The sequence below is a fragment of the Lepidochelys kempii genome, chromosome 4 (genome assembly GCF_965140285.1).
Source record: "Lepidochelys kempii isolate rLepKem1 chromosome 4, rLepKem1.hap1, whole genome shotgun sequence".
NCBI classification, from domain to species: domain Eukaryota; kingdom Metazoa; phylum Chordata; order Testudines; family Cheloniidae; genus Lepidochelys; species Lepidochelys kempii.
The window spans coordinates 83,793,031-83,812,684 of NC_136383.1; the positions used below are offsets into that span (position 1 = coordinate 83,793,031).

Genomic DNA, 19,654 nt, shown 5'->3' on the forward strand with positions numbered 1-19,654 from the left:
CCTAGGAAAGAAAAAGGGTTTTGTTACATTAAGGAATCAAGTGAATGACAATTAGTCTAATGGTTAAAGCTTTAAACCAGTTTACTTTATAGCTGTTCTACAACAATGCTCTTATTTCGTTTTAATATAAAGGACCATAACCAACCTTGGTGAAAGCTAATTGAAGTCAATGGAGTTACAGCAGGGATGAATTTGGTCCAAAGACCTGTTCATCAATATTTTACCTTTGTGGGTATATCTTTATTCTTTGTCGGGATGCCTTTTCTGCAGAGTGCTCATCACCATTAAGAAAGGATTCCTACATAGGATCAATTCCTCCAACCCTTACAAGAGCACAGATCAGAACCATATTGACATCGCCCTATGCTTTCGGCAGAGTTGGTCTTATCAGTTTTCTTTGGACACATTAGAATTGTCCATATGTTGGCAAAGCTGGAAGTATGTAGTTATATTTAAGACAGAAACAGGTCTATAAGTAGACAAAGAAATCACATGTACATACGCCACTACTTGAAGTGTACTGTAATGAAATACTAGAGAAATAAAGGATAATAAAAGTTACTAATTAACTATGCCTCGGAAAATGTGATAGCTCTGAAATGTAATGTTAAAAACTTTTATTAAAAAGGAGATTGAGGCTGCCCTCCTAGAAACGTTTGGTTTTTTATTTGCCATTGTATAAGTTTATTCTGCACAAGCAAACAAAAGGGGGCAATGTGATTTGGAAAACATTAAAGGCAATGTGATTAAATGCAATTTTTGACATTCTTTCTCCAGCTCCTTAAAAAAAAAAAATTTATATGCAGCATATATTGACACCATAGCACACTGGCAAACATTGTGAGAGGAAATCAGTGTTCCTGACTGGTCTACAATACAGAGAACTAGGCCAAGCCACAAGAATATGAATAAACCTTCAAGTTCACGTTTCCCCAAGCACAGGCAGAATATGTCCAAAGTTAATAATAAGAAGTAGGTAATTACCAAGATAATGACACTTATTTAACCACAATATCCAAATGATGTAGCTAGAAATATTAATTCAATGTAAGTATCCATAAGCGTAAAATTTCAAAGACACAATGCTAGGAAAGAAATGAAAAATTGTCCTTATCTTTCACTATCTGGAATCTGAAGGCTTTGCTGGGATAGTAGCTACTGGTCTACCGTCATTTTTATAGTCTACAGAGCAGTCTTTTTCCATCTGTAAAGACTGCTGGCAAATTGGCGCCAATCACTTCTGCCTACTCTTTGAGTCCCCTTTATTTTTAATTATTTTCAAAAATGCCTATATGACACTATGCAGCACCAGTTTGCCTTCTCCTTACCCCCAGATTGACAAGAATAGGGTCCACACATCTACCAGGGAAATACAGTAAAATGACCTCCCCAGCTCCACTGAGAAACTTCAGTTGTTTATTTGAGGTAATGTTTAGTGACCTTTCTACAGGGCCGTCCATAGCCATTCTGGGGCCCTACGCAGCCTCTGGGTGCGTAGGGCTGGCTTGAGGTGCCGGGGGGAACCACCCCCCAGCACTCACTAGCGACGCGGCTGGGGCTGGGTCGCTGCATTTCCCACCACCAGTGAGTGCAGGCCCTGCCCTGCTTCAGTCCTCAGGGGAGTGGGGCGGGGCTGGGGCAGAGAAGGGGTGGGAAGAGGCGGGGCTGGGGTGGAGCAGAGGCCGGGGCGTGGGGAAGAGAAGGGGCAGGGGCGAGAGCAGCATGCAGCTGCGCAGGGCACCAGAAAATTTGGGGCAAATTTCCTGGTGCCCTACGCAGCTCGTACTTTGCTTATGGGTAAGGACAGCCCTGCCTTTCTATTTAAAATGAGGGTTTATAGTCTGTTCAGCTAATCAAGTAATTTGACAGACTGCTTTTTGTACACTATGATTTAAAGGGACACGGTCAACTTGAAATCTGATCAATTTAAAAATAAAAGATGAGCTAAGAGTAGCACCTGGGGACCTTTCCCTGAATTCCCCAACAAATTTCTGTTGTAAAAACACAGTATGATTTTTTTTTAAACAATTGCTTTTCTTTCCATCTTGTTGTGTGAAAGACCCACCAAAACAATAGGGGAAAGAGTAAAAATGAATATTTCACATGGGGCTGTCAGATGGAATGGCTCTAGGGGAGACTGAATAAACTATAATCTTTAGGAAAAATCAATGTGACAAGCTAACCCTAGCAATCAGTTGGTATTTTCAAGGCTCTCTTTGCAATGACAAAGATAGAACCTTTTTTTAAAAAAATGGAAGATGAGATTAGCCTTGATATTTATAGTTTTACTAAATTAGGGCTTGAGCGCTATGCCTGTGGGCTTTGTGAGATCCAAAGGCTGGCTCTGACTGCTATTTGTCACCTGGATCTATGTAAATAGTAACTTAGTAACATCACAAAACCTATATGTTCTGTTATGTCCTATATGGCGGTCGAGTCCTGTTGGGATGTCTCATAATATGAGACTCTGTTTTCCAATGCTGGAAATGGAGGGGTTCTTAGTTGTAAACCCTGACATTTGGAACTTGCTCCCCCGATGGCCTGTCAGAGACTGAGGACTCAATCCTACAAGGTGCTCACTCAGCACTCTGTCACTGATCCAGCAAAGCAGTTATGCATCCGTTCAATATCAAGCACATTAGTAGTACCTTTGATTTCTTCAAAGGGCTGTGGATCAGTCCTATAATCACTGTGTAAGGATACACACAATTGGCTTGTCATGGGTGGAAGTAAACTATTTTGTTTGCCTTTACTACTAAGCTGACCACCAAAAAACAAACAAACAGTTTTCTTTCATGTGGTGACAAAGCAAAACAATGGAGCTGCATTCCACTCATTTTTTGTTAGTCTGAAACATACAATACCCCTGAATCGTATTCAATGTATATATATAGCCGGCAACTGTGAACAGTAGCTAGGAAAAAATTGGCTCAATCACAAAAGAGAACTTTTCCTACAGTCTATCAATTTATACTCAATAGGTATAAAGAAAAGGAGGACTTGAGGCACCTTAGAGACTAACAAATATATTTGAGCTACAGCTCACTTCATTGGATGCATGCATAAGCTGTAGCTCACGAAAGCTTATGCTCAAATAAATTTGTTAGTCTCTAAGGTCCCACAAGTCCTGCTTTTCTTTTTGCGAATACAGACTAACACAGCTGCTACTCTGAAACCTGAACAGGTATAGATATCCTGTAGGTTATCTATATATGATAGATATCCTGTAGGTTCTCGAGCCACTGTATGCCAGGGGTGCAGAGGGAGAAGAATTCTGCCAACCTTACTGGCAATCTGAATCTTTAGCAATCATCTCATAAGGGAAGTCAATGGATGTAGTAGAAAACAGACAAAAATGATCTACTGAAAATTATGAAGGACCAGTTTCACCCAATGAGCTGCATGGCTACAGAGCACTATTTTTATACTGTCGGAGTGATAAGATACCCTTCAATAGCTCTGTTTCCTTATTCTTATTCACCTACATAAAAACAAATAATGAGAGGTCAACTTTTGTTCGAGAAGGGGAAGAGGTCCTTTGTGGAGTTTTGGGGTTCACAGGATGGGAGCGGACACACTAGAGGACAGCATATTTTCCACACCAAGCCCCATCAGGGAACCCAGTGAAAAGTTAATGAAATATCAGTTGGCCTTGACACTGTTGACCCCATACTCCAGGGGGCAGGTTGTAGGGGAAAGAAATCTTATCAGTACAACTCTGTTGGGAGCCTGGGAGTCTCCACGTCAGCCGATGTAGGCCAAGTTGGAGGGCAGCCATGAGGGCAGGCTAGGACAGTGGTCACGGGATTCACTACTTCGTAGTCAAGGGGATCAGGTAGCTCTAAAGCCAGGGCAAAAGCACAGGGCCTAGACATAGATTCCCCTTGCCTCCTTCAGGCCCCATGGGATCTGTACATTAAGGGGCATAACTCCGTTCATTTCACATGGGTTTGCGGGCAAGTGAGGAAGGGGAAAATGCTGCTCTGCTCTCCCTCCCCTACTGAATGATTTGGGAAAATTCTACTAGGGGAATATCTGAGTTTTCATCCTCCAGACACCTCTCCTGCACATTTTTCATGGGCAGAGGGTGACTGGTTCCATGGAGCCAGGTGACAATAAGAAGGTGTACGTTAAGGTTGAGTGAAGGATTTGGTGATCAAATCCAAATGTGAGCCACAGAAATGGGGTTATTTCTAATCAAAAAGTAGGAACTCCTTTAATCAGATTTGGATTTATTCACCAAACTCTTCCCCCAGGTCTAATTTACATGAAACCCCAGCAAACAACTAAGTAATTTTTTACATGGTGCATTAATCTGTGGAACTCTCTGCCACAAAATATTTTATAGGCCAAGAAATTAGATGGATGAAAGGAGTAGACAATTCTATAGATTCTCAAAAAAAACCCCAAAAAACAAAAACTGCAATAGTATAAAAAAATACAAGGGCTATAACCCACATGTTTCAGGGCATAATCAACCATTAACTACTAGTCCTACATTCAATTCCTAGCAACAAACAAGATGATGGTAATTACACATCTTTGAATATGCATTTAACTACACTTATACATATTTAGATCAGCATAAGATTCACTAGTGGCATATGAGAGGGATATGTTTTGAAAGGTTATAATACTGTCCATTTCTATGGCCCTTTAATTCAAGGATTTCTTATCAATGTTACGTCAATCAAAGAATTTCAGGTGGTTTAAACACTTACGTTATGATAAATATCTAGAGAAATTTACAAGATTATTCTATCTACTACTTTTGAGGCAGTTAAAACAGCTTAATCACTTATGCTATTCTTGGGGCTAAAAGAGATTTAAATTCTTATTTTAGCATAAGAAATCTCCCGCCTCACCCGCCCCCAGCTTTCAGATACACACAAAAACCCTAGGAAGTTAAATGAAAAAACCTGCATTAACTCAATATTGAGAGCACAGAGTTAAAATACCCAGTAGTCAAGTTCCAATAGCAACATGAATTTGACCACGTTGCACATACATAGTATTTTATATTCCCGTTTTTCTGATAAACTATACATTTTGTCATAACATGAATATCACAGATCATACAAGATGTGCAATACAGATGTGTTAGCATTGCCATTGAAATCTTTGCTCATGGTTTCTTGAGAAGATTGTTTGAGTTATGCAACCTTAACATTGCATTAGTACAGTACTTTGCAATTATATCCTTATTTATTTCACATATGTACTAATATTAAGCAGATTTAAAGCAATGCTAATTTGCACTTATATCACACTTTTCCCCATCCATAAGTCTCAAAGCACTTTACAGAAATAGCAGGATGACCTTCCTCCTTTGGGGAAAAAAAACAAAACAAAACAAAGGCAAAGAGATCAAGACCCAATATTAGGAGGTGCAGAGCACTTCCTGTGGCATGCTGAATATCCTCAACTACCATTAAAGGAAGTACTCTGCACCTCATGTGATCAGACTAAGGGTAGGATCCACAAAGGAATTTAAGGTTTCAGAGTAGCAGCCATGTTAGTCTGTATCCGCAAAAAGAAAAGGAGTACTTGTGGCACCTTAGAGACTTTTGTGAGCTACACTTTCGATGAAGTGAGCTGTAGCTCACAAAAGCTTATGCTCAAATAAATTTGCTAGTCTCTAAGGTGCCACAAGTACTCCTTTTCTTTTTAAAGGAATTTAAGCATTTCAACAATGAGCATCATATGGGTGCCTAGAAATTCAAAGGAACAACACTGCCATCCACAAAGCCTGAGTTAGGCTCCTATACAATGAATGGAGAGAGATTGGTGGCATCAGAATGTGATCCACCAAAGCTAGGATACTAGGCAGAGAGCCACCTAAGCTTGGCATTTCCTATTAGCTATGACAGGGATGGACATTTATCTCTGCTTAATGATCCACAACCTGGAACATGCTGCCTAAGCCACTTCTCATGGGAATGATTTAGGCATCTGCCTCACACAACACACAAAATGGCAGAGGAGTCGCTGCCCACCTTCTGTCTTTTAGCCCATATCACTCACCTGCAATGTGGGAGATCCAAGTTCTGTTACCCTCTCTATGCCAGATGGGAGAGTGGACTTCAGACAGAGGTGTCTTACCGCTCAAAGAGGGGTTCTACCCATTATGGGCTATTCTGGCCCAATGACTGTTCCATTGTGGATAAACAGTCATTCGGTGTGAGAGAAAATGGAAATGACTCTGTAGTCCAGTGATTAGGGCACCCACCTGGGAGGAGGGAGACCCAGAAGCCAGTCCCCATGGTTCAATCACTCTTTCATTATTTATCCACAAGGGAACAGCTTCAATAGGAGAGACTGAGGAAGTACATCAGACTCTCCCATAACTCAGTGGTTAGTGCATCCTCCTGAGAGGTAGGCAGATCTCCTGTTCAAATCTTTTCTCCCTCTCTTGCAGAGAGGGGGGAATTGAACCTGGGTTTCCCACATCCCATGCAAGTGCTTTAACTACTGGGCTAAAAGTTATGGAGGTGGCCCCTCCACCAGCCACATTTTAAATGGGAGTTATCCTGTAAGTGGCCTCTGCGCATACTCACTGTATAGGGCCCCCATATGCGACTTAAGCAGTCCTAGTTTGTGAATTTCTCTGGGGCTTAGGTGGGAGACAGGAATGCCTAAAATGGGGCAGCAGCATGCATGCCCAGAGCCTGAAATATAGATGCCTAGGGAACATTTACCTTGAAAACTTAGGCACTGAGCAGGTTTAGGCACCTACAGCATTTGGAGGGAGCTTGGTGGGTCACATTTGAGCCAAACCTGGGACTTAGGTGCTTATGTCTGGGGTTTAGGTGCCTAAATACCTTTGTGGCTCTGTGTCTAGGTTACTTGCCCAAGGTCATGCAGCAAATGACTGACTCAAATCTCATGATGCTCAGCTCCATGTGCTATGCTTTAAGCTACACATATGCTAAAAATAAGGTGAAATAAAACAGGATTTATAGTTATTAGTTATAATTCTAACTAATACACCCAGCAGCTATATAAAAGGTGGGGCAAGTCCATTAAGATCATAGAGGTAACAAAGATGCAAAGCTAAGCTTGAATGTGAGAGGTACCCAAAATGCAACTCAGAGCATTGCTAATTAGTCACCTAACTTGGAACATGATTCAAAACAGCTGAAGACCTGTGATAGTAATGTAAGGTCTGTAAGGTACTCTTATGCCTAGCCTTAAAAACCTCTCCAGGTTACAAGCTTGAAATGGATGATTCTCCAATAACAAGAATATAAAAACTCCATACCTCAAACAGTGGAAGACACCTGTTTACATCTGTAAAAGGCAGATCCTACAATGAACCCAATATGGGCAGACCCCTATGCCTGTCATGCTGCACTACAGGATTGGACCCTAAGAGACCTCTAGGGTTAGGATGATCTTCCTGATATTCCTTTTTCTTAGTTGCATCTTGTTACTCCTAGTTATTGACCGATTAAGCCATTCTAACAGCTTCCTCTCTTTTCCTCAAGATTTGCATCTGATTTTATTTATTTAAATCAAGTGAAAAGAAAACAAATTTGTACCTCTATAGCTCCTTCAGGCAGAGGCTCCCAAAGCACTTTGCAAAGGTGGAAACACGTTACTAGCGCCCCATTTAACAGTGGGGGCAACCGAGGCACAGAGAGTTCAAGTGACAAGCCCAAGGTCACCCAGCGAGCCTGGCACAACCAAGCACAGCACCTCCCTGTCCTATCCTCCCTCCCAACCCCCAATTTCCTGATCTAAGCTCTGTCTCCTAGCATCGGGACTAAACCCAGCCCTCCTAGCGCCCATCAGCTTCCGCTAATCACTACCCCAGACTTCTCCCGCAGTGGTAGATGCAGGCAAGCTGTCCATTACTAGGATCCTTGTTTTGTCTATTGCACAGACAGGTGAGAGCGGTTTGCAGGGGCAGCCAGGAGCGCTCCTGCGGGAGAGGGAGACTGAAGGGAGGGGGCTCCTTGCCGGCCAGGTGCGCTCCTGTTGGGGGAAGGCGCTGAGGTGTGCTGACGTCACAAAGCAGAACAGGTGCCGCCAGAGCCCGAGGCAAAAGAGGGAGGGAAGGCGCGGGCGGGCCTGGCTGGTATTGAGCACGCGCGCCCGCCTGCCCGCCCGCGAGTCCCGGGGAGAGCGAAGGCGCGCACAGAGCCAGCGAGAGGAGCGCCCGAGTGCCGCGCAAAGCGGGGCAAAGCGCAACTGCAGGGGGAGGTGAGTGGGGCTGTGGTTCAGGGGTGGGGGTGCTCTGAGAGGGCCGCTCTCTTCTCCCGCCCCGCCCCGCGGCTCTCTGTGCCTCTGGGAATTGCCGAGGACCGGGGCTGGAAACTTCCCAGTGGGAAGATGGGGGCTGGTGCAACTTGTGCGGGGTGTTCCACGGGCCTTTGGGGCTGGGCTGACAGCCGCCGTTCCCTCGCCTTCCCCCCCCCACCCCGGGTGCAATGCAGTTGGCTGTGCCTCCAGCAATTACAGTTGTAGAGCGCCGAAGTTCTTAGCCAACGGGGAAGGGAGGGGGCTGGGCTGGCGAGGAGCGGGGGCTTTGTGAGGGTTGGGGGATGCTCCTGTTCTGGTGAGCCCCCCGCCCCCATTTTCGGAGGGTAGTAGAATGGCAGCAGCAGCGAAGGAGGTAATGGGAGCGTGGAGCTGGGTTTCTCTCCGGGCCCCTCCAAGCTGTGCTCTCCCTCCCCGTTAAATGCCTTGGGCTGCCTGCGACGCGGCTCCGTGGCCTCCAAGGGGCGGCTGCAGCGACTTCTTCGGCTTTTGTTTCGCTCTTGGCCGCGCCGGACCTGCAGCCCCGGAGGCTGACTCAGAGCTCGGGCAGCTGGGCTTGCGGTAGGTGATTCTCCCAGCAGGTAGTGATTTTTTTTGATCATGCTCAAATAAATTGGTTAGTCTCTAAGGTGCCACAAGTCCTCCTTTTCTTTTTCCCCTCCTAGTCACTGCCAAGGACTTAGCGAAAAATTGGCCAGATTTCCTGGCGCGGCAGGGGGAGAGGGAGCAAAGGGCTGGCTGCGCCCGGGGCTGCAGCCTGTCCTAGCCGATCGGCTCAGTTCCCCCAGACTGCGTAGCCGAGGCTGTAGCGGGAAGGTAATAGGAGCAGTCGCTGACAAGCACCTGGCGGGCTGTCGCTTTGCTGAGCTACTTGTTGACTTCGCCATGAACTTGAATAACTAGTCTTCGTTACCACGGCGCTGCGGCTAAAGTCGGGCTGTCTCTGGAAGGGAGGCAGTGCCCGGTGGCATCCGTGCATCTCCCATTCCTGCGCTTAGGGGCTTGGTCAGGTGACTATTTTTGTGACAGCCACTGCGGATAGCAATAGCTAGACGTGCTCTCTCGCCCTGGGTCAGGCGACAGTCTCCTCTCCTGCACTCCTAGCTGCAGTCTCCTGCTTTTAGTCCTTGCCATTTAATACAGTGTGTGTGGTCTTCGTATACTACATCCTGCCTCTTGTGTGGGGGAGGAGGGAGAAGATGGACAGGATGACCTCCTGAGCTCCTTTCCAGCCCTATATTTTTATGGTTCTATATTACTGTGAGAGGTAAATGTATGGGGATATTGGTTTGACTGTAGTTCCCAAGGCAACCTGCTTTTGATGCAGATTATATTGCATGAAGCAACACAATGGTGGTTATGCTTGTCATTAACGCATATAAAGGTATGTAAAAAAAAGTAACCCATTTTTTGGCAGGTGTTAGAGTTTAAGGGATCTACAAACTGAGCTGCTGTTCTGGTTGAACTGGATAAAATAACTTTAATGGGACACTTTTGTCTTGAAATCTAGGCAGTTTCAAAATGAGTTCAAAGTAATCTACATATTACTCTTGCTTACGAATCCCTTCGCTGATTCTTATTATCTTAAATCCACATTTTTTTTTCTGTTTTTGAAATATTTTTTCTTTGTGGGAAAAGAACCCCAGACAAAATTTTATATAGTGAAATATGAAGCTGTGTATATATACAAAATACTGTCACATACATTAACATGTGGGGGAAATATGTTTTTCTCATCTTAAACAAATCTTGGGTGTTAATTGTAAAAGGAAATAAAATACTCAGACAAGTGATTTTCTTTTTTGTTGTTGTCCCGTTGATGTCCTTTCATTTAGTTTTGTATAGCTTTGTGCTGACAGAATAAGGGAGTTAGCAGTGATGAACCAGAAGTCATCTGCTCCTTGCTCCAGGGATTTACTTCCATTTTGTGTCCCTATATTACTGTATAAATGACCTTAGCCTTGATCCTGGAGGGCCCATCTACTTTCTCACTGTAACGAGTCTAGCAGTTCAAGACTCTGTCTACTTGGAGACTTTAAAAGTTGTGGCTTTCATGTGACTGAGCTAATACCATCAAAATCTTAATTGAAGACCTCAAGTTGAACGTCAACTATGCTTTCAGAAATTGTCAAGTGCTTTGTCTAGTAACCTTTGTCTACTACCTACTCCCCATATAATTAAAAATACTATATTGAGAATAAATACCTCCCTTGTACATTTTTGTGACCCGCCACATAAAACAAACATCTTCCAAACAAATAGTAAGAATTTTACTGTATTTTAAAACCAGTACCCTCTTTACAGAGCAGATTGATGCATTTCCCATCTACCCCCACCCTCCCACTTCCCCCCCAGGGTCTGGTAGAGTTGTGTACTAAAGTCCTCTTTGGAGGACTAAAATCAGTGTTGACATTTGGAACATGTAGTTAAAGTAGTACACTACGGTGAGCATCTCCAATTAAAGTGGAAGTTAAAAATGTTAAAATAATGGTGACATTTTAAACGACTAGTAATTGCTAGCACCCACCTTGACCAATTTAGTGTAGTAATAAGAGCTATAGCATTCTTGTCAAATTTTTTGAAAATATTTTGAATGTTTACACCTCCTTTTGTTTCTATTTATACAACACAGAGTTGACAAAGAGAAGAGCGCTAAAGTTTGAAAAGGGCATTGAGCTCAAATTTGACACCATTGTTCTAAGGCCAAGCAGGGATTGTGGGTTTAAAAAAAAAATCAAGTTCACCATCAAACTGAAGAACCAAAGGTGCTCTGAAAATACTTGTTAAGGAAAGCTGCTTTAATTTAATAAGTGTGCATGATAAAGTGTGCTATTGGGACAAAGATGATGAAATTCCTTCATAACTTGCTTCACAGTACAGGCTCATAAAGTACCACTGGGTAAAATATTTCTAGGGTTCATTCATAAAGGTTTTTCAAGATCGGGTTAGGCTGTCACAGGTGTTTAATGACAAAATTCAAGTTTTTACCTGCCTTAAGTAATGATGGTACTTTCCTCTCCAATGTATCAAGGGTTTGGCTATGCTAGTCTGACACTTATTTTGTTTTAGGATAGTAATATTATTGAAGGAAGAAAAAGCCCTGAGTTTAAAATTTGGTGAACACTTAGGCTATATTGTATAGCATGATGATTTTGGTGAGCTGAGTTATTGATATACAGTAGTTGCTTCCAAATTCCTTATGGGAAAAACTCGTCATGCTGTTAATGGACTAGCATTTATGTGAGCAGGAAGCCTTTGAGAGTGCTGACTAAATCCTCAAGAATTTAAAATCAGTTAATGACACATATGGATGCAGTTAATGAGTCTGGATTACAAATATGAGCTGACTTTATTTACTGCCTTTTCTTGATTGTGAAATATAGTATGTCCTAAATGTCCTTTTTCTATATTGCAAGTGATAAATTGTAGGGGCTGGCTCACCACAGATTCTGTTGAGTTCTAATAAAAGCTGTTTAACGCCAACTGTGATCTCTTAGAGTAAAAAGTTGAACATTAATCTTAGTCTTGCTTTACAATCTTCATTGTACCAAACATATAGGAAGAATAAACAAAATGTGAAGGATGTGGTTTAATTAAGCCAAAACTTCATTTACTTGTCTGGGAAATATCTGGCAATAACTTGTCCATTCAGATCCTCATTCCTTCCTTGCTCAGTACTACCTTTTTGCTCTTGTCATCGAGGCACCCGTTGTGAGCCTGCTTGCCCTGCCCAGATTTCTCTGTTACATCAGTGTGGCATGAAGAATGGTCTGAGGTCAGAAATAGTCTCTTATAAACTGACCTAATCATGCGTGTACCCAGCTCTGATTTGCCATGCCCTTCTGAATTGATTCTCGAATGGGTTAGGGTCAGCAGCTCCCCACCCTGCTCTGGTGCAGCCTTTCAGAGTTTATAGTTGCCCCTGGGAGAAGGCCCTGATTGTCATAAAATTCTAAATTGTCTTCACCCAGGTGCACTAGAATCCTGTCCAATGGCTACTTCCTGGATGTCTGAGTGCAAGAGGCATCAGCTGGTCCCAGAGCAGCTCCTTTTTTCATGCCAACTCAAAATCTCCTTGCCTGTGAACTTACAGGTGAACTAGCAGCCCACCAGTGGACCCAGTGCACAAATCATATCTGCAGATACATGCATCAGTTCATGTGACCCACTCCTTTACGCTTGAAAATTGAATAGATATTAAAATTAGCCATTCATGCCGTTGAACTTGGATTACCCACTGGAAGCCTCACATATGTTCTGTACTCCATCTGAATTCCAATGCCCAATTGTCTGCATCCCTCGTGCAACACCAAACCTGAACAAAGGGGACCTAAATTCATTAGCCAGGATTGGTCACATTATTAAGCCTCCTTGATTGCCACACAATAGTATTTTTGTGAGGTAACTCCTTAAGCCCTTAATGCCCTGACTAGCAAATCCCTGCCTCACCACCCCCTTGTAGCACTATGGACTCATCTTGTCCTCTCATTTATTTTTTACGTCTACAAAGTCAAGATGATGGCTCACCATCCTGAGAGTCCCTAAACTCCAAAAGCCTACCTGAAGTATCCCTTGCTGACCCAGGCACTAGTTCACTGGCTCTAAATGCTCAAAAAAATGGCATCAGGAATGTGGCCTTGAACAAGGCTGCCTCTTGGTTGCACTGGCATATCTGGTGGAAAACCTGTGCCAGATATCTAAGAATCTGAATAATGAATTGTTGGGGATTTTCTCTTGGCCCTCTATCTCAAGACCACTCCTCTAACATCCTAACTAAACCTGCTGCAAGGATAGAGTAACCTTTTATCCAGCTACAGATGATGCCTGGTAAGTGTCCAGATATGGCTGGCACCAGAAGAACTGTTTTAGCTCGAAAGCTTGTCTCTCTCGCCAACAGAAGTTGGTCCAATAAAAGATATTACCTCAACCACCTTCTCTCTCATCTAATAGCAGTCATACTCCAAGTTTCCAAAGGGCCAGTGGCATCTGTTTTGTGTTCCTTGTTGGCTCCTGGAGTCAAGTCTCCGTCTGTCCTGTCCATCTGAAATTGAGAAACAACATTGACTATTCCATTATTACGAGTAAACCAGAAGTTATTTATTGAATGCTGCAGGACAAGTGCCCTTGCAAATCTCATCACGCTGAGTGATCTGGAGGACTGTTGATCAATAACATGTGTCGCTTCTGCGTTGTCACTCCAGAAACACTTTGGTTTGTAAACTCCTTCTCCCAAATAGTCACTGCAACTAAAATTGGAAAGAATTCCAGGAATTTACTATCTCCTTTTGCATTTAGTCAGTAAGCCATTTCTGAGCACACCACCTGCCTTAGTTTAAAAAAAAATTACCCTGATGCATCAGAGCCAATTTTTAGGTCTGCCTCTAGCATAGCATCCATTCCTCTCTCTGAAAGGCAACTCCATTAAAGTGATTTAGGAACTGTTCCCATATCCATAAATCTTCCAATTGTTTACTCACTCTTATGAAAATAATTGGGCCTCAGTACCCTAGCAGTAGCAGCTGACAGCCAAGCAGAAAGTGCTCATCTTGGGGCCACGACTTTATATGCAAAATTAGGATGACCAATAATAGTCTGCACTTCATGTAGTACAACCTTATTGACTGCCCTTACCCTCCTGATCAATCCTAAAAGTTCTGTGAACTTATTTCTGGAGTATCCAGAGATCCCAACTTGGCTATTTAACTCAATTCTTAAGTAAGTGACCTTAGAGAAGAGCCTCTCTGTCTGTTTTTAGTTCTGCTAGTGATGCTCTCAACCTACCCGCCACAGTCTGGAGTGAGGCCAGCAGATGCACACTCATGCTCTATTAGGAATGGCAGGATATAAAGATACCCTCTCTCAGGCCCACAGGGGGCCAGTGGCTTACCTGCGCCCTTCTGATCAATGCCTAGCTCAAGTGTTGTCACTTTCCAACCCAAAAGAGGAGGAACGCTTAAAAGAGCTATGACCCTCTCCTTGACCAGACAAAGCCTGCCAGCTTTCGGAGTTGGAGGGGGTCGCATTATGAACATTGGACTTAAATTTAGGTTTATATTGCATATAAGATTATGCTCACTCATTTTAAAGAGTATTACACAACTTTCAAGTAACTTGTAGATAGGGTTGCTTTAAAACTCTTGGTTTTGTTTGAAAATAAGATGAAGCAGATAAACCTGCAGCTACAATTCAGTGCAGTGCTTTCACCAGTTACATGCTATCCAGCATATGAAGAGTCTACAGTTCATAAATACCCAGTGAACAAATTTGAACTCCAACTAAAAATGGCATACAAAATAGTGGCTGCTGGGCATCATTGTTAAATAACGGCAGAGTATTACTCTTCATTTTTTGGGAGCTCAGATTGAGTGTATGGTGGAACAGTAGAAAGAAACGTTCTTGCCGCACAAATAAATGGCTCACATTGTTCTTGGATGCCCAGCTTTACTTTTTCCCCCTTTTATTCCACTTAGATTACAGGTCAGAAGAACAAATCTACCTCCCTGCTTTTGAGGTACCAATTTCAGCCGTAAGCATAGACCTGTAGTATTTCCAACCCAAAGTGTTATGTAAGTCAGGGCCCCCAAATTCATGAGTGAAGAAAAAATCCTAGGCTTTTAATTGCCTTTTTAGCTTTAGGGTACATGGTTTCAAACTTCTCTGCAACCATGAGGGCTAGAAACATTTTTATGAAAGCAGAGATTCTCATGTAGTCACATGACTCCAAGGGCTGGGGCCTTCAGTAACAAAGTACTGTGAGACACATGATAAAATAACCAGGGTTGGCAAACTAGATCTGTCTAGTTGAATGGATAGTAGCTGTTTGATCTAAGCATTATGAAAATACTTACTGTAAAAATTAGAAATGAAGGTTATGGAATCTAACCTAGCCATCCAGTAAATATTGGATAACGGCAACTATAAAGCTGACGGCATAGCACGTTCCTCTTTCGGGTAGGTGATGCGGATGCAAGTTTCATAGTATGAGCACAGACTCCAAATGCCATGTGATTAAGTAGGAGGTCTCATAAGTCCCTAATGATGTTCACTTCCTTCTATAATATATCATGGTTAAGGCCTTGCTTGAATTGTGGAATGATTGTCAAATAATTATGGCTGAGTTGCGGAGAAGACCTAGAAAATCCCAGAAAAGTAGTAATGGGCCTTTATTAATTGTGATAATTTGGGAAAGCCAGAGAAGACCTGTTTGTTTAAGAAAAATTTGCTGGAACAATATAAACACTCAGTATTATGTTATGCCTGCTAGTAGTTTGTAACCAGATATTTTGCTGCAACTCTATTACAGTCATTAATGCCCAGGGCTCACAGTGGAAGCCCTATCATACCCAGACAGGGGGAGCCTGAGCCACTCTCGGCTCAGGTAAATGGGGTTGTACTGTGTACTAAAGGGGGCGGAAAGTGTGTTGCAAACCTCAAAATATATGAAAAATTGTGGACAGGGCAAAGTAAGCTAACTAAACTCAAAATTGCTGTGGAAGCCTAGTATTGTGGGATCCGCAATATCACAAATTAAGCAGGGCCTTAATCATGGTCACTATGGTAACTGTAAGGCCAAGAACTTTGCAAGTTCAACTTAACTGTACAGGTCTAAAAAAAATCACTTGAAAAGTTACTGGAATTGCCAGGTTTATGGCACCAAGAGGAACTTTTTTTGATCTAGCAACAAATACAGCTAAATGTGTTCACTGGAGTTGCAATGATACAGTCTTAAAGTCCTGCACTTAGGACGGAAGAACCCAATGCACAGCTACAGACTAGGGACCGAATGGCTAGGCAGCAGTTCTGCAGAAAAGGACCTAGGGGTTACAGTGGACGAAAAGCTGGATATGAGTCAGCAGTGTGCCCTTGTTGCCAAGAAGGCCAATGGCATTTTGGGATGTATAAGTAGGGGCATAGCGAGCAGATCGAGGGACGTGATCGTTCCCCTCTATTCGACATTGGTGAGGCCTCATCTGGAGTACTGTGTGCAGTTTTGGGCCCCACACTTCAAGAAGGATGTGGATAAATTGGAGAGAGTCCAGCGAAGGGCAACAAAAATGATTAGGGGTCTGGAACACATGAGTTATGAGGAGAGGCTGAGGGAGCTGGGATTGTTTAGCCTGCAGAAGAGAAGAATGAGGGGGGATTTGATAGCTGCTTTCAACTACCTGAAAGGGGGTTCCAAAGAGGATGGCTCTAGACTGTTCTCAATGGTAGCAGATGACAGAACGAGGAGTAATGGTCTCAAGTTGCAGTGGGGGAGGTTTAGATTGGATATTAGGAAAAACTTTTTCACTAAGAGGGTGGTGAAACACTGGAATGCGTTACCTAGGGAGGTGGTAGAATCTCCTTCCTTAGAGGTTTTTAAGGTCAGGCTTGACAAAGCCCTGGCTGGGATGATTTAACTGGGAATTGGTCCTGCTTCGAGCAGGGGGTTGGACTAGATGACCTTCAGGGGTCCCTTCCAACCCTGATATTCTATGATTCTATGATTCTACCTTTGAAAATTTCAAGCTGTAAGTTCATAATCAAGTTTAAAGTAGTAGAAGAACCAATAGAATATTGCACAAAGCATTACTGTATATGGAACACTATAAATGGAGTTTACCTTTCACCATATGTTGAGGTAAGTGTCTCAACATTACTTTAACTAATATAGTATAATGCAAAAAGTCAGAGGTAATTAAACAAAACTGTCTAGAGAAGTTGTCTGCCACATGCCTCACAACAGAGAAATTCATCTAGTTCTTCTGAAATTGTGGTACCGAAGTAACTTGACTGTTCAAAATTTTTCTGTAGCAAACTTAATATGGAGTACCAATGAAGATTTCCTTAACTTAATTGCATCTTTATTGGGCAAAATTACATACCAAGTGCACATTAGAATGGCTATGCTGCAACTCTAGAAGTAGCTTTGCAACTCAGTTATGTTAGTTTGAAATAATTTATGTATAGTATAAACTGTTATGGCAATTGTTCAACCTCTTTAAATCTATAAAATTCAAAACTTCATAATTCTAATGCCTGACCTACAGAACAGGAAAACTGTTTTTACCACTTCATAGCCTTAAGACCTTTGTTTCTCACTGTTTAGTATTGCTTGACGCAAACAAAAAGGTAAATTAAACAGCAAGAAAGTTGCCAATTGAAGACCATTGACAGAACTTCTAATAGCTAAGTTTGCTAGATGCTGAAAGTCGATGCTAGCTAAATAAAACTTCTGTACTACAGAGTCTTCAGAACTTTGTAAGATTTGATGCAAAGCTCTCAAAGCTTATTTGAAATAACTCCTTCACTGTTCAGGAAAATATGAGGTTGTCATAGGAATAAGTACCAAGGATAGCCTGGTGTGTCACTTTGAGTAGATATGTTGAAAGTTATTGGTTAGGGCACAAGCATTTTCAGAGATTGTGGAGGACATTATTTAATAATTGGTTCAGTAAGTTACCTAAATGACGGTAAGTCTAGGATCATCTTAATTTTTCCATTACTCAAAACTTCTCATGGAAATGAGTGTCCAGCTGACAAGAATCAATCAATTTTTAGTTTAACTGGATTATTCTAGCAAGATTTGTCTTAAGCGTGGAAATGATACAATGACGTCTCTTCTGAAGGGCCCTTAGTTTACTTGAACTGGGGAATGAAGAAAATACATTTAAACATATTCATGAAACTGGACTCATGGTTCAGTTTGGTTGTAGGTGTTCAATTTAGTTTCTCCACTTCAGACACTTTCTGGTAACTTATGTGGAGGCACTGTTTAGGCAAATGTATGCTTTTGTACATAAACACACAGGTATTTTTTCCCAAAAACTGTTTTTACCATTTGGCTTTAACAAGCAAAACAAAATCGAATTAGGTAACAGCAATATTGATCAATGGCACTAATTATGATTTTAGCAGTCAGGTTAGTGTCCATCTTTTCCATGGTTTTCCTAGTTCCAAAAAGTTGCCCAAAGGTTTAAATACTGGTGTACTTTCTATTGCTAAAGGAACCTTCTCTTCCATCCAACCGTAAAAAAAACCCCATTGCTTTGGCACATTCTTTCACTATTTTATTCTCCTTGCTCTGAGATGAGTAGAGTCACTGTAATTTCTCCTTTAGCTAGAGAGATAATAGTTGATGTTGAGTGACCATCTTTATTTCAGCTATGGTTCCTTAAGTGCACTTAAGGTGTTTAGATGTTGCTTGTGATTATTAGAACTGGGAGCACTGGCTGTTGGGAGTCTGAAAGGACAGGAAACAGGAAAGGGGGCGGGGGGAGTTGAGAGGCTGGGAGAAAGCTACAGAGGGTGCAGCAGCAGCTTGGTAAAGAGGTTTCCACTTTGAAAATAAAGTCCTGTTGAAGCTTGTAAGTACCTTGCCTGGTTGCTACAACACTTTGGCAATGAGGATGGATCTTCTGCCTCTGAACCCACCTGCACCCTTTCTGCAGAGCCCAGGTGAGCCTCCAATTGTTTTTACTACCTGGATCCATATGTTTGAGACTTACCTGCTTGCAATCAGTGCTATAGAGATTTCTGAAGTAAGAAAGCATGCTCTGCTTATCCACTGCCTTGGAGCAGAAGGGCAACATATATTTTATACTTTTTCCCTTGCAGATGATAAATATGAGACTGCACTCACTGCATTAAAGATTTTTTTTTTGTGCCAGAAGTGAATGTAGTAGCTAATCGCTACAGATTTCGCCAATGTGAGCAGAAACCAGGGGAAACTATAATGCAGTATATTGCTTCTCTGAGGAGTCTGATTGTAATTTGTGACTTTGGGAATATGGCAGATGAGATGATTAGAGACCAGCTCATTGAGAAAACAACCATGCTTCATGTAAGAGAACACTTGCTTCTAGAATCACTACTTACACTAGAAAAAGCAGTAACCATTGCTACTCAGATTGAGTCAGCTACAGCTGAAGCCAAAATAATGAGCATGGATACAGGAGGCACAGTCCAGGCTGTGACTCCTTTGCAGAAAAGTTCACTACTACTGCAGACACACAACTGCAAGAGGAAAACTTATAGAAAAACCACTGAATCAGCAAATTCAAATACAGTAAAATAATGTTTTGTCTGTGGATCCTCACAACATCTTGCAAGCTACACAGGAAGTCCAGCAAAAGTAGCTCAGTGCAATCGTTGCAAAAAGATTGGACATTCTGCTAAAGTATGTCACAGCAGCCAGTTCAATCAACCAGTGCATGCAGTTACAATACCAGATGTTACTGTGCTGAGTGTGGACAAAATTACTACTGCACATATTCCAGAACAGATAAAGTGCACTGTAAACGTTTCTGCCATACCCTCAGGCAAACCACACTCTATTCAGCTAATGTTGGACACTGGCTCAGCGGTATCTATACTACCCGATTCCATCTATCTGCATTACTTTAAAGAT

General features: G+C 42.3%; 1 protein-coding gene across 2 annotated transcripts in view; it reads left to right on the forward strand.

Moving 5' to 3' along the window:
- The first annotated feature begins 8,088 nt into the window (after nt 1–8,088).
- MTUS1 (microtubule associated scaffold protein 1) overlaps nt 8,089–19,654 on the forward strand; it is a 206,087-nt gene continuing 194,521 nt past the window's right edge. For both annotated transcript variants that reach the window (XM_073341911.2, XM_073341912.2), the window contains exon 1: nt 8,089–8,205. The gene's annotated coding sequence lies outside the window, so the exon portion shown is untranslated. The remainder of the gene's footprint in view (nt 8,206–19,654) is intronic.